Here is a 16,973-nt window from a genome sequence, read left to right as displayed (position 1 = left end):
TGTGTGCATTTTCCAGCAAAAGCACAGGTTATTTGATCCCAAGCAGCATGGTGGTCTCACTAAATAGGTATAGATATGAGTTCCAGGCTGCTGAACTGGTTGGAATTTGCAGGGCATGAAAATTCATAGCTGATCTTTGGTCGAGGACTTATGTTGGACTTGTGCAGACTAAGAAGACTCGGTGGCACTTAGTTAAAAGCCCTCAAGTTGAAGGACAATACCAAAGGCTGTAGAGTGCTCAGATACTTCCAGCATATGCAGACTGGATATACCTCTTTGATCATGGCAGACATTCATGTGAGATCCCAGAAAGGCCTTAAATACCCCTTAGATAACAGTCCTGCTCTAGGACTAAGATCAAAACCCAATAGGTCCACTGTAACAAAGTGTAAAATCAAACATGACAGGAATAAAAGGACCCCCCAGTAATTCAACTGTCTGGCAGAAAAATACCTAAAATAAGCCAGTATCTTTTCAGCATATTGTCATTATGGCCAGCATGCAATTAAAAATTGCTAGACATACAAAGAAGCAAAAAATTGTATCAATTTTAAGAAGTCATCAATGAAATATTAGCAATTAAAGTTTATGAAATTAAACAGTTTCCAATTATCAAAAGAAAGAAACAGATCCCAAGATAACAACAAATGATGGAAATAGCAGCAAGTACTTTTTCTCATCTATTTTAGGTATGTTTCATAAGTATGTTCCAAGGCTTAACGGAAAATATATCTATTAATAGAAAAGAGATGTGGAAACCCAGAAAAGAAATGACAACTATAAAAAATAACCAAATAAATATTCCAGAGTTAAATATGTAATATTTGAAGTGGAAAGTACAATAGTGAACATAACATCAGATAGGATACTGCTGAATAAAATGTTAGTGAACGTGAAAGCAGTTGGATAGAATTCATCAAAAATGAAGATCAGAGAGAAGGAAAAAATAATGATAGAAAAACCAGGGCCTTAATAACCGGTTGAACTATATCAACTGCTTTATCATGTGGATAATTCAAGGTCAAGAGGGAAGGAAAAAGAGCAGAAAAAAATATTTTGAATAACATGAATGAACATATATTAAATTAAATTTCAAAAGTCAGTGTACAAAACCAAGAAGCTCAATCAATTGCAAGCATAATAAACATAAAAATAAGCAGGTCCCTGGCACATCATAGTCAAACTGGTGAAAATAAAAGATAAAATCTTGAAAGAAGCTGAAGACAATTGACACATTTCATACAGAAGACAAATGAGGTGAATGAAGTATGACTCATCAGAAACAATGAATGCTGAAAGACATATTTCAGTGCTGAAAATAAAAATATGACTCTCGAAACTTAGTTTTCAATAAAATTATCTTCAAAAGTTAGGTGAAATAAATAAATATTCAAATTAAAAAGAAAACATGAGATAATTCATTGCCAGCACATCTATACTGGAATAAATGCTAAAGAAAATTCTCTAAAATAAAACAAAATGCTACCAGATAGAAAAATCAGTTCCAAAGAAGAAATGAAGAGCATCGAAAATGGTAAATTAGAGGGCAAATATAAAAGATTGTTTTTTCTTAGAGAGAAAGCTGTTTCATGCAAAAAAATAACAGTTTATTGTAAGTTTAATTCTTACTTGTATATAAAACATATAATAATAAATAAAAACAAAGTAATATAACAAGTAACAATAATAGCAAATAACACAAAGGACTGGAAAAGTAGAATTTTATAATTTCAAGGTTATCACATTTTATGTAAGTGGTATTATGACTAAGGTAGACTAATCTTTAATACAAGAATATTATAAGGCCTAAAACAAATCTTATAAATGTGTACAAAGATGGGTAGCTTGAGGAATCATTAAAATTGAATATTAAATTAACAACACAAAAGAAAGTGGAGATAGAAGAACAGAAGGAAAAAGACAGATGAAGAAAACAAATAGCAAAACTATAGACATAACCAAAACACACCAATAATTGCATTGAACATAAGTGGATCTGACATTTCAATTAGAAGACAGAAGTCTTCAGAATAGGTACAAAAAAAAGTTCTAAGTATATTCTGTCCACAGTAGACACTTTAAGTAGAAAGACACAAATTATATGTAAGGTATTGAAATTATTTCATGAAGATAGAGCTACCATGGTTCTATTAATATGAAACAAACTAGACTTCCAAGCAAATATAAGCAGAATGAAGAGGAACATAATGATAAAATTAAAGGGAGAAATGCAAAAATCTACAAGCATAGTTGGAATTTTAATACTTTATCTTAATATTTGATCCCCAAATGATCTATATGTGAAAGATTTGAAAACAGTGTCAACAAATGACATACATATAACACACACATTTATCTCTATCATATATATATATAGTCTTCAGTTATATATAAAGTCTTCAGTTATAAAGTTATACATATACTCACACACACACACACATGTAACTGAAGGCTACACATTCTTTTCAAATGCAGATGAAAGAGTCACTTTGATCATGACTGACATCATGAGTCATAAAATACATTTACAAATTTAAAAGACTGAAACATCATGGTCATTGTTCGTACATGTAAACCAGCTTTTTAAAAAACAAATGAAACAAAACAAACATCCTGATTTGAAGTGTTTGCAGTTTTCCATGGCATGTCCACCATTTTTTTTTTTTTTTTGAGATGGAGTTTGCTCTGTCACCCAGGCTGGAGTGCAGTGGCACGATCTCGGCTCACTGCCAGCTCCACCTCCTGGGCTCATGCCATTCTCCTGTCTCAGCCTCCCCAGCAACTGGGACTACAGGCGTCTGCCACCATGCCTGCCTAATTTTTTTGTATTTTTAGTAGAGATGGGGTTTCACTGTGTTGACCAGGATGGTTTCGATCTCGTGACCTTGTGATCTGCCCACCTCAGCCTCCCAAAGTGCTGGGATTACAGGTGGAGCCACTGCACCCGGCCCATGTCCACTTTTAAGCTTGCTAAAATTCTGGACATGTAACAACTGGCTTTCTCAAGTCATTACAAGCTGGTTCCAGCGCACACAATGAATAGTGTATTGTTCTTTAATTAAAATAAAATTAAATTATAAATCAACAAAAACTATCTGAAAAAGATACAAATATTTGGAGACTGAAAACCACATTTATATACAAGCTATAGTTCAAAATGAATTTATAAAACATAAATATTTAACTAAAGGATAATAAAAATATATATATGGGCAGTAGCTAAAAGTTGAGAAAAAATTATAGAATGAGAAACTCATAAAAGATGGAAAATATTTTAAATCAATAATATATTTCTACCTCTAAAAGTTAGGAAAAATAACCAAAGTAATTATACTTTTAAGTCAAAGTATTTAGAAAAAAAGAAAGAGAAGAAAAACTGAAATAAATTTTAAAAAGGCAAAATATAGAGAAAGATAACAACCTCCAAAGTTGATTCTGCTAAAAGATTAATAAAATGTATTTTAAAAAGTCTAACAAGTCTAAGCAAAGGGGGTAAAAGAGAAAAACATGAATGGTCAATATTGGCAATGATTAAAGTGACAGTACTACAGATACAACAGATATTCAAAAATAATGTAATATTACAAACAACATTAAACCAATGACTTTGACAAATTAATAAAATTAACCAGTTTCTTCAGAAATTATTTGAATATATTCAGGAAAAAATCAAGAAGTAAAATAGGCATAAATCCGTTAAACAAATTCAGTTCCCAATAAAAATCAGCAAAGGAAAAACACAAATACAGATAGTTCCACTGGATCAATGTATTAAATATTTAAGGTTGAAAAATGCATACACTCTTTTAGGAAATAGAGGATGATAATCTGCTTCTGAACTTATTTTAGGAAGCCAAAAATACTCTACTTCAAAATTCCACCAAAACACTGCAGGCAAAGAAAATTATAAATCATGATCCTTCATGAATTTAGATTAAAAACAATGCATTACAAAATAATAGCAAGTTAAATCAAGCCATATGTAAAATTGGTAATATGTTAAGTAGCGCTTATTCCAGGAATGAAAAGTTGGTTTAAGTTTTGAAAACCAATATAATTTAATAAATCAACAACAGAAAGTATAAAAATAATATTATATCTCAATAAATGATGAAAATTTTTTGACAAAATTGAACCTGTTCATGATAAAAACTCCCCACAAACTAGGAATACAAGAAAACTTCTTCAACCCAATGAGTGGCATTTATAAAGCATCTATGGTTAAGGTGAGTTATTAAACACTTTTCTTTAAAAATGGCAAATAGCTCAAGAATAACCCTTTTTATCACTTCTACTCAGCAATATACTGGTTGGTATCCCCAGTATAGTAAGGCAAGAAAAGTACATACACATGAAAGGAGACATAAAACTGTCTGTATTTAAGGGTGACATAAATGTTTTTTAGAAGATGATAAGGAATCTACAAGTAAATTTCTAGACCTAACTGTGTAAATACCCAAGGCTTATTCATATTTGTTTATGCTGGCAGCAAATGAAAAATAAAATAAAATTCACAGAAAATTGCATGAAGATGCATAAATATTTAGAAATATAATTAATGTGCAAATCCTCAATATTGAAAATGACAAAACTGTAAAGCATTGATTAAAAATATTAAAGAAAACCTCAAGAAATGGAAAGGTATACCTCGTCCATGGATTGAAAGATGCAATAGTTTTATAAAGTTGTTCTCTCAAGTTAATCTATAGATAATAGAGAAACCCTAACAAAATTCCAGAGGGCATTTTTGGAGAAACTGAGACGTTAATTATAAAAATTATACAGAATAACAAAAGGCTTGGTATAGTCAAATAAGAAGAGAAAGAACAATATTCCTGGTTTCAATATTTACTCTACAGCCAGAGTAATCAAGACATTATATTGGCATAACACTTGTAAAATATCACCAGAACAGAAAGTCCATCCAGAAATTGACCCATCGTGTAGCTCGTTTATTTTGACAAAGAAGCTAACAGAAGAGAAATTGGTACATTTATTTCCCCTCGACAAATATTTCTAGAACTCTTGATTATTCATACAGGTAAAAAAGCAACTGAAAAGTCAACTTACACTTTCCACAAACATTAATTTAAGTTGGACATAATCCTAAACCTAAAGCTAAAACTATGAAGTTTCTAAAAGAAGTGAAACATAATATATCTTCCTGGCCTTAAAAATATGCAAAGATTTCTTGGAGAACACCCAATAAACACCAATAACAAAATAAAAAAATAGTAGTCAACTATACAAATATAAGGCTGACATATCCAGTATTGAGACTTCCTGGCATTCTGTGTATGGTCACTTTGTATGATAGTCGATAAACTGAAAGGGATCTCAAGGAAATTGACTATAAGGATCTTTTATACCATTATCTAATGACCATAAGCATTAATTCTTTAAATCTTTATTTAAATATAATTAACATTAATACAATTTACCTATTCAACATATACAACTAAATGTTTCTTAGTATTTTTACAGAACTGTGTAATCATCAGCTTAATTTAATTTTGATTTTTTTCATCATCCCCAAAGAACTCCATACCCCTTAGCAGTCACTCCCTATTCCCTCTTCACCTTCTCCAGCCCTAAGCAATCACAAATTCACTTTTGTCTCTAGGGACTTGCCTATTCCAGACATTTCATGTAATAGAATTGCACATTATGTGGTCTTTTGTGACTGGCTTCTTTTAGTTAGCACTCTATTTTGAGATTTATTCACGCTATAGCATAGACGAGTGTTTCATTACTTTCTATTAATGAGTAATATTTTATTGTATGGATACATCACATTTTATTTATCCATTCATCAGTTGATTGACATTTGCTTTCTTCTGCTATTTGGCTATTACGAATAATGTTACTGTGAACATATGTGTACAACTAAGCATTTATTTTCAAATCTGGTTTTGAGGAAGTCTCAGATTGAGTGACTTTTTAGCCCACTAGACCATGTGCAGGTAGGAAACTTCAAGTTTCAAATTTGACACCAACTTACTGTATGAATACAGGTAAGTTACTTCTCTGAGCATTTTTGTAAAAAAAAAATTTAATCTGAAAAATTAAAAAAAAAAAAAAAGGATATAGAGTGCCTGAAATTAGATGATGCCTCTAAAGTACCACTCTTCTGTCTAAGGGGATCTCAATAAATGACAGCTCTAATTATATGTACTTTTCTTTTCTTTTAAATTCTTTTATTCCATTCAAATCCTTGCTGGTGAGTTGAGAAAGTAGGAATCAGGAAAAATATCCAGGTATAAATAGTATCTTAATTCTTGGGCTTCATTTTGCTGCTCTGCAAAACATGGGGATTGGATAATCCTTAGGGTCTATTTCTGGCTTTAATATTTTAGGATTTAAAATGCATTTTAAAACTATTTTCTGCAGACATCATAAGTGAAGATTTGATTATTTCTCCAGGGTCATATAGCAAGACTGTTGCAGAGTCAGCATTTGAATTTCCTGGTCTTTTATTCAGGTCTCAGTTATTTGTGTTAAAAACTCATTCTCTCTAAGAGTTTTAAGGTGCAAAACCAATGACTACAGAGTAACTTAGTCAACTTCCCAGTGAACCAAAAACTGCATGTCAACTGTATTAATATTTTGGGATCACATATAGTTTCCAATTTTTCTGTCTCTTATGAACTGGCGAGAACTCATTTATTGTTTTGGTCTGAAGTAGTTTGTTTTGCCGTGGTTCTAGAAGTATTACAAAGACAATGTTCCTGCCTTCTTCACACTTTTTATAGTTGCAATGAAAGTGTTAATTTCAAAGTTTATTTATACTTAAATCACTTTATAAAACAAACTCCATCTAGTCATTTACCCCCTTCAGTGCTTAAGTTCCTATGTTTTATGTGCCAAATACATTTGCAGCTCTTGAAATTATGTGAAGGGTTTGCAATAGTCTCGCACATTTAATATGCACTGTGGACATAGTGCTGATCAGTTCCTCATTAGGTGTAAAAAAATTTTAAATTGGTCTTCTAAATATTCCACAGTTTCACATGGCTGTGTTGCTTTTTTTGCCTGTGAAAATAATTAGCAGCTTAAGTCTCAAAATTTCAAACTCCAGTTAGAGATGACATAATTGCATCTCGTTATTATTGCAGTATAATCAGAGGTATTGTTTCATAAAATGCTTTTGTTTGGATGCTAGGGGATGATTTTAATAGATTTCACATAAGAGTAGCTAATTTGTTGCATAGTCAGGCCCTGCTGGAGGTGTCTGTGTACGCCTGCCCTTGGGAATCTAGAAACTGGAAACAACCCTTAAAAACGAGAGCCACAGGTTTGATGATACCTTAAAATACATAGTCAGAACGCACCGCTGAAAGCCATAGGGACAGGGATGAAACACGGAGACTTTTCTGAGAATGAGAATGTGTCGTTACACAGTGGCAAGGCTGGTACTCTGGGAATGTAATGTGAAGAACTGCTTTGGGAATTGGCTACTGCCCAACAGGTTTATCAGAGACAGGTGTGGTTGGATCCTGAGCAGTAAACAGTACCCAGCAAGAGTAGCTCCAGAATCCTTCCTTCCTTTTCTTGCCCTCCTGGCTGTTGGCAACACAGTCATGTGCCACTTAACAATGGGGATGTGTTCTGAGGAATTTCTCCTTAGGGGATTTCATTATTGTGCAAACATCACAGAGGGTACATACACAAACCCAGATGGTGTAGCCTACTGCACACCTACGCTATGTGGTAGAGCCTGTTGCTTCAAGGCTACAAACCTGTATGGCATTTGCCTGTACTGAATACAGTAGGCAATTGTAACACAATGGTATCTGCATATCAGAACATAGAAAAGTACAGGAAAAGTACGGTATAAAAGATTTTAAAAATGGCACACCCATATAGGGCACTTACCATGAACAGAGCTTGCAGGACTGGAAGTTGCTTGAGGTGAGTCGATGAGTAAACGTGAAGGCCTAGGACTTAACTCTACACTACGGTGGATTCTGTCAACACAGGACACTGACTACACCAAACAAATAGAAAGATACTTTTCTTTCTTCCATAGTAAAGAAAGTTTACTGTAATTTCCCCTAGCTTACTGTAATTTTTTTTTTACTTTATACACTTCTTTTTTTAATTCTTTGATACTTTTGTGATAACACTTAGCTTAAAACACAAACACATTATACATCTGCACAAAAGTATTTTGTTTGTTTACATTCTTATTCCAGGATCTTTATTTTTTATTTTTTTACTTTTTAGAATTTTTTTAAAAAGCAAAACACAAACACATGCATTAGCTTTGGCCTACTCTAGGTCAGGATCACCAATATCACTCTCTTCCATCTCCACATCCAGTCCCACTGGAAGGTCTTCAGGGGCAATACATGCATGGAGCCATTGTCTCCTCCGATAACAATGCCTTCTCCTAGAACATGTGCTGCAGGATCTGCCTGAGGCTGTTTTACACCTAACTTTTTCATTATCAGTAGAAGGAATGCATTCTAAAATAACAATGAAAAGGATAGTATAGTACATACATAAACCAGCAACATAGTATTTTATTATCATTATCAAATATTATGCACTGTACATAATTACAAGGGCTATACTTTTATAAAATTGGCAGTTCAGTAGGTTTGTTAACACAAGCTTCACCACAAATATGTGAATAACGCATTGCACTACATTATGAGAGCTATGACGTCACTAGACAATCAGAATTTTTCAGCTCCACTTAAATCTTATGGGACCATTGTTGTATATGTGGTCCATCATTGACTAACGTGGCTTTATGAGGTGTAGACTGTCAATAAGAAGCTTGGAACCCCAGAGGGCACAGACTCAGTCTTCCTTTCACTAGTTACCCTTTCAACTTCAGGTCCAGAGAATTCCTAGTAGCAAAAGGATGGCTCATTTTATCTCTCAGCTTTGCATCCTTTCTACTCAATGCCCCAACCCTTAAATTGCATGTAAGTGTGTTTATGAATTTTCAGTTTCATAAAAGTGGTAGCAAACATAATCACCTTTGTCCCAAATATGCACAGATATTTCTTTGACAGGCAGTAGAGCACAGCAGTTGAGGGCAAAGTCTTTAGAATTCACACAGCTGTGATATATAAATACATATCTTTTCATAGTCTTGGACCTCCTTTGAATTTTACTTACTTCCTCTGGAAAATAAGGCTAATAATATAGTTTTGAACATCAAATAGCATATCTTTGGGAATTAGCATAGTGTCTGAGAAATAGTAAGCAGTTGATATTTTCTCATAATCTAATCTCCTACCAAATCTCAGTGAATGACACCACCAAATCTGTAAAGCTGGACATCCAGCCTGTCACCTCACCCTCCCCATAAAGTGCAAACCTTCAACGGAAATCTCGCCAACTCTAATTACAAAATATGTTTTGACACATATTGCATCTTTGACTGTTCCTCATCTCTAATGCTACTGCTAGAGTCCCAGACATCACCAGCTTTGGCCTGGACTCCTGCAAACACCATGTACACACCTGATCTTCTTGAAGAACCTCCAACCCTTCCTTGACACAGCATCTGGAGAGATCTTCAAGTCATGGTAACCACATTCTATCCCTGCTGGCATTTCTTCAGTGACTCATCAGTTTATTTAAGACTCCACATCTTTAACTTGCTCTACCAGGCCCTACCTAGCCTTCTGCACAGATGTTTCTTCAGTTCGGACCCCAGAAGCTTTTCCCAATATGAACTGTGTTCTAGTCACACCCATCTTTATTTTGGTGCCTCTAAAAATCTGAGATCTTTCATTTCTTGAGGCTTTCAGACATATATAAAGTTTCCTCTGTCTGGAATGCTTGTCTCTCTATTGTTTTGTTTTACATTTTTAGAAATCGTATCATTTTCCCTCAACATTGTATTTTGGAAAATTTCTGACTTGAAAAGTCACAAGAATTGTATAATAAAGTCCTACATACCCTTTATCTAATTTCATCAAATATTAGCATTTGCACCATTGTTTATTTATCTCTGATGTGTGCTTTTCATTTTATGTAAGAAGATTGAATTCTATTATAGAAGAGAAACACAAAAATAAAGACAGATAAACCTAAATATAGAAGGCAAGTAGCTCATGAAACACATTACACATTGATAAGGCTGTAACTGAAAAGAAGAAAAGGCAAGGGGACACTAAATATGCTTGATAAATTAAATATGCCTGAAGCATCCAAGGCACAGAGTGCTCCTGAACCATAGCAGGCATTAAATATATCAATATTCATGAGGTCTTAAGTCTGCCACCTACCCACAAATCCTCTCTAGACCCATGCGTCTTCTGCTTGAGAAACCCAAAGTTCACTTGGTGCTCATTGGGCTAAGTGGCCAAGGTTCTTGAATGCTTACCATTAGTCATAATTTTTATTGTTGTCTTGGTTGTGTGAAGCTTGTTTTCTGATACGTATCCTTACAAAACATTCAGGGTAATGATCTTATAAACTCTTAATAAAAAGCATATAAAAGCATATAACTTATAAAAGCATATAAACTCTTGCAAATTGACAACAGATTTAAAAAAATACTTGATAGCACATTTGTATACTTGAACATAAATTTTGTTGGAGGTAAATTCTTGGTTCAAATTTTCTTTCCATGAGTATCTTACACATGTTATTCCATTTTCTCCTGGAATAAAAAAAATTGCTGTAGAAAAGCCTGAGCATGTAATTTGCCTAGATGCCCAAAGACTTCTCTAAGATTTGGTAATTTTGTTAGAATATATCTTGGTTTTAGTCATTGCGATTTGATTTCCTTAGGTACATAGTGTGATCTTTCAATATGTATTTTCAAAACTGTTTTATTAGATTTCAGGAAATATTTTATATTTAAGATTTGTCCTATCTTCATGCTTTCTTTTTCTTTTTCAGGGAATCTATTACACATATATCGTGTCTTCTTTGCCTGCCTTCGATATTTGACGTTTTCTCTTGAATTATTTTTATCTCTTTCTTCATTTTTTTTATTTTTTACAATTTTCCTCTTTGGTCTCTCTATTGTTCTTTCTTGTTTAATTCTCACTGTTATAATAATTCATTTTTATGTGTAATTCTCTTTTGAGTCTGTCTCTTCATGTCTTAGTCTTCCTAAATGTCATTTATTTTTTCTCACTTTTTGAGATAGATGATCATTCTATTAATTTGTAGCTGTTTTTCCATTGACAATATTTGCATTTATACATTGAAATCTAGATACCTTCTAAATACTTATTGGTACTTATTTGGTGCATGAAAAAATTTTATGTGTGTGTGTATTTCATTAGGAATCAGAGTTAGATAGTTTATTCTTTAACCCATGATTTATTAAGAATTTTTTCTTAATGACTAAATTTATTAGAATTTTCTATTTTATTGCATTGTGTTATTATCTATTTCATAGCATAATTAATAACATGGTCAAAAGCAAGTAGGCTCTGTATAGCCTCCACTCTTCAGAATTTGTGTAGAGTTGTTTTATAGCCCAGTATAAGGTTAATTTTCCTAAATATTCTGTGTGTTCTTGTAAAACAAATGCACTCTTCAGTAGACTGCCCTGCTCTATGCCTTTTGTCTATAGCATGTTAATCATATTAAGTCAATTCTTTTATAAACATTATTTTTTGTCTGCTTTATAAAAATTAAGGCCTGTGAGAGGTGTGTTTATATCTCACTATGGCTCTGAATTTTCTATTTATGCTTGTAGATTTGTGCATATATTTAAATGTATGTTTTGAGTTATTTTTTGGGCTTATAGAAACTTTGCTCTTTTTTTTTCCAGTTTGAAGCCACCGTCTTTAAATAACCAGCCTAGTCAATTCTGCTATAATGTTTGTTTTGAAAAGTTGAGTTTTTTCCAGCAAAGTGTATGTATTAGGAGAAAATTTGAAGACAATATTACAATGTCAATTTTGTTTGTTTATGTGTATTTTGTCCCTGATAAACATTGAATGAGTAAAACTGTGCCAACCTGAAATAAGGTATATAGAAAAATATACACACATACATCATACACATACCACACCACACACACAGCATACCTCACATGCCACACATTACACACATCACATATGCACACACCAAATATACCTACAACAGGCACCACACACATACCATGCCACATACACATCACACACATGCCACATGCTACACATAGCCCTCCACACACACACCACACATATTACACACCATGGATAGACACCACCACACACACCCAACACCACCCATACATACACACCCCACATCACCCTATGCTACACACAAACTACACACAAGCATCACACATGCTCACCACTCATACCACACAAACCCCACACACATATCACACATCACATTCCACAAAACATGGACACCTACACACTACATCACGCAGACACACACATACCACACATACATACCACACCACACAGCACACACATCACACATCACATTCCACAAAACATGGATACCTACATACTACATCACACACACACACCCCCCACACAAACCATATATACATACACACACCACACAGCACACACACATCATACATCACATTCCACAAAACATGGACACCTACACACTACATCACACATGTCACTACACAAACCACAAATACATGCACACACACACCATATACATACTACCACACATACCTAGCACATCACACCACACACAGAGCCCACACATACACACCCAAGGCACACATATACCCAACATATACTTTGAACATCTACCTTTCACATCCATTCACATCTGGTGATTTTCGTGTTTTCTCTAGATTTTAGATCACCTTCTTTCACTGTTTTATAATCACTCATAAACTGCAATCCTTCTAACACCTGATTCTACAAGGAAATACCACGTTTTATTCAAAGTAAATATTTATTGTGGTATTTATGTAATTCTCAACCACTTAACATGTGTCAAGTGGTGCAACCAAATTTATCAGGTTCTCATGTACTTTATACTTCACTGAGCAACTTTACAATTGGTGTGCCTCTAACTTTATTTTGTCTTAAACCCTGTAGTGTTTTGTTTTCTGTAACACATCTGCTTGTGATAGCAGAATGACAGCTATTCTTCTTGCTTTAAAGTACACTTTGATGGATATTAATATAGATGTAACAGTATTATTTGTTTTATAAATGAGTATTATTATCTTTCCATAGTCTTACTTTCTGATTTTGTATATATTGGTTTAAATTTGTCTCTTGTAAACAGCATATAGCCAGAAAGTTTTTTACCCAATCTGACCATTTGTGTTATTTAGCTGAAACTTTTATTCCATTGAGTGTTATTGATGATGTGCTGGGTTTAAATACACCATCATTATTATGGTAGAAGCAGCCACAGTGCTATCAGTAATGTTTGCTTTACCATAGTTTTACTTGCTCTGTTTCTTCCCCCTCAACATCACCCCTGTTGTTTCTTGTGTTCTTTTGGAAGGATTATTTTTTATCACATCTTTTTCTCTCTATTACCCTGAAAATTACATGATCTACTCCTTTTAATTTACTGCTTCCTCTAAATAAAGTATGCACTTTTATTTAACTCATTATCTTCTAATATTAATCAATGTCTCTACCTTTCCCTTGGAGTTTTTCATTCATCACTTTCCTGACATGTTATTGTGGTCATGTAATATATGTATGTACATATGTGTGTGTGTCTAACAAAAATCTTTGAGGAAGTAATATTATTTTCAAATGTCATCAATATGTATTTGTATAGGACCCTGCATTTATCACTCTCTCTGTCTTTTATTTATTTTTTTATTGTGACTGAATATCCTGAATCTGTAACCCTTAGAATTTTCATTAGAGCATGTGTGTGGATGAAGAACTCTGGTGTTTTATTTGGTTTTTGTTTGGTCTGAAATTGTCTTCATTCTCCCTTTATTCTTTTAGGAGATGTATGTTCATTTAGAACTTTAGGTTGGTAGTTATTTTTGTTTCAGGATAATGAATATATTTTTCCTGCATACAGGGCTCATGTTGTCTCTGAGAAATTGGTTGTCAATCTGACTATGGGTCATTTGAAGGTAACGTTTATCTTCATCTTTGGTTTTCTATCATTTCAGTATGATATGTATACAAGTGTTTATTCATAAGATTCAGTGGACTTCTTGAACCTATGTGTTAATTTTATCTGTTTTGATGTATTCTCACACATTCTTTCTTTAAATATTTTTGTCTTATCTCTGTTTTGCTATCTAGATAATTTTTCTGATGTGTGTTATAATTAATCAATTTTCTCTTTAACTGTGTCTGATATACTGTTAAGCTCAACTTTTCAATTATTTGTTTTGGGGACAGTAGTTTTTATTTTTGTTTTCTCTCTTTTTCCTTCATGTGCTATGTCATTTTATATTTTGCCCTTTCTTAGATATTTTTAAGCCCGCTTTTTTTTATTTTTTATTTTATTATTGGCAGAGGCTTGTTCTGTGGCCCAGGCTGGAGTGCAGTGGTGCAATCTCAGCTCATTGCAACCTCCGCCTGCTGGGTTCAAGTGATTCTACTGCCTCAGCCCCCCAAGTAGCTGGGATGACAGGCATGCACCACGATGCCTGGCTATTTTTTGTATTTTAGTAGAGACAGGTTTTTGCCATGATGGCCAGACTGGTCTCGAACTCCTGACCTCAAGTGATCTTCCTACTTTGGCTTCTCAAAGTGCTAGTATTACAGGTGTGAGCCATCATGCCTGGCCAAGTCTACCTTTTTATTTACTTCACTGTAGCAAGTGTATTTTAATAATAATTCCTGCCTAATAAGCCAATATCTTTTTCTGCAATTATTTCTCTTGTTCATCGTTTCACATTACTGTAGTACATGGATCTTTTTCTCTTGTACTTGTTATTTTTAAGTATATTCTGATTTGGGAAAATAATTTGCAAAAATAACTTGAGTTAGAAGATAAAGTTTTATTTTTTTTCTGTCCCTGATAAGGGAGTGAGCAGGCATGTGGGGCACTGAAAATCTAGCCAGGTGCACTCTGCAATAGCAACGTTCACAATTCTCTGGACCACCCAGTTGACATCATTTGGGTGTAAATATTCACTTAAGTGGAGAATTACTTCTTATTCTTCTTTATTGTGTCAATCAGGTGTCCATCAAGAAAGCAAAACCATACTGATCATTAAAAAGAAATCGATCGGGAACAGCTGAAAGTTACATGTGGAAATCAGGAAGTTTCAGGACTCTCTGGAAATTACTAAAAATGACCTCACCATGATGCTTTTGAAAAACATGTCTCCTCTGGAGGCACAGTACTTTCTTCTACTGGTTTCTACTTTTGGCAGCATCTGAAATCTTTGAAGTCCTTCTTGAAATTCTAGGAAATGAAGTTCCCAGGGTTCCTGGTTCTCTAACATGAAGAAAACAGAAGGGAGTGGAGTTGAGTGCTGGTTGTCAAAAGAAAACGAAAGTTCGATACCCAGCACACCTGAATTCAGGGATCATCACTCCGGGTCATAGATTAAATTAGCGCCAGGGTTATGATTATTACTAATTTGGACAAGCCTTGCCTGTTGCATTCAGTTTCTCTCACCACACCAAGTCAAGAGATTCTGTACAGTTGCACTGATATTTTTTCAAAATTGGCCATTGCCCTCAGGACAAAAGGGAAGTGGGCCCTACACTTGGTTTTTGTCTTCTTTGAGGTTTGTTTCCATAATTTTGCATGACCTGTAGTTCTTTGATGCTTTTAACATTTTTTTTAAAAAGTTTTCCTCAATGAGAATGCTGAGGTGAGTCATTTATCTGTTTTTATAAATAGTAAGAATCCTGCATTCTCTTTTTTAAGAGTTAAATTATGATCTACTATAGTAAGTAGAAGGTATAATCACCTTCTCTAATTCTCTCCAACAGGTGAAAATGAACAGCACATGAAGTTTACGGCATTACATACATTTTGAATTTAAGAGCTTCCACTGAGGTTTTAAAACACTGTGGAAAAATTAAAGAGTTTTGCTTTAGTGAGCTCAAAATCTTCATTGGTTTTTTTTTTTTTTTTGAGATGTAGAAGGTGCAGATGTTTTTATTTCAGCACATTTTCTTCTTTACATTTTTCTATTTAAAATTGTGTTGTAAATTGACAACTTATAAGTGCCCATATTTATGGGGTACAAGGAGATGTTATCATTTTATGAGTACAATGTGGAATAGTTAAATCAAGCTAGTTAGCATATTATTCAGCACAAATACTTATATGTAATTTTTTGCAGTGAGAACTGCACATACTTAATTTTTTGCAGTGAGAATCTTTGAAATGTACTCTTTTCGCTATTTTTAAGTGCACAATATACACTGTTATTCCCTATATTCACCACTCTGTGTAATAGAATTACCTGATGATCTGGCAATCCCACTCCTGGGTATTTGCTCAAAAGATTTGAAGTCAGTTTGTAGAAAAGATGTCTGTGCTCTCATGTTCAGGACATAATCTTCTCTGAAAGATGTTTCCCCAAACCATCAAAATAAAGGCAAATGAGGAGAAAAGAGACTAAAATAGAAAAATAGGTTTGAGAGATGAGGCTTTTCTAGAAAAAAAAAAATCCAACCATATAATGCAGCAAAATTACTTTTTAAATAAAAATAAAAATAAGTCTTACCCTTGAGCGGGTCTGAAGAATCAAGCTGTCATCACACAAACATCTTTGAAGAATGACACAGAAATATGATTCTTTTTGCCCACAGCAGTTCTAAATAACACTTCTCAGCTTCCAGAGAGTCATGAAAAAAGAGTGATTACACATAGAACCAGAGAGTTTCAATGCCAAACCGTTCCCAAAGCTGCAGCATTTACAGTGAAAGAGAACTTAAAACCCTTATAGAATCTGGTTCGTTACCAGAAAAACAAAATCTTTGTGCCCAGAATAATTCTGATTAAAAAAAAAAAATTCCACCTACACAGAAAAAGTCAATCATGAGTTAAAGACCCTACAATATTGCATGCTAAATATATTCGCTTCAGGAAGGCTACAGCATGTTGAATATACTTTCTTTCTCTTTTTATCCTAG

The 16,973-nt window shown here is 33.7% G+C and overlaps 1 long non-coding RNA gene across 1 annotated transcript; it reads right to left on the bottom strand.

The window, feature by feature from the left end:
- Window positions 1–14,912: 14,912 nt before the first annotated feature.
- Window positions 14,913–16,729, bottom strand: LOC139355713 (uncharacterized). Its single transcript, XR_011606580.1, has 3 exons — window positions 16,565–16,729; window positions 16,301–16,455; window positions 14,913–15,318 (listed from the first exon to the last, which is right to left on the bottom strand). It is a non-coding gene; the product is annotated as an uncharacterized lncRNA (long non-coding RNA).
- Between the last annotated feature and the right edge of the window lie 244 nt (window positions 16,730–16,973).

The sequence above is a fragment of the Macaca nemestrina genome, chromosome 8, assembly GCF_043159975.1.
Source record: "Macaca nemestrina isolate mMacNem1 chromosome 8, mMacNem.hap1, whole genome shotgun sequence".
Classification (NCBI taxonomy): domain Eukaryota; kingdom Metazoa; phylum Chordata; class Mammalia; order Primates; family Cercopithecidae; genus Macaca; species Macaca nemestrina.
The sequence above is the reverse complement of the archived record's forward strand: the minus strand, read 5'-3'. Positions and strand labels throughout refer to the sequence as shown.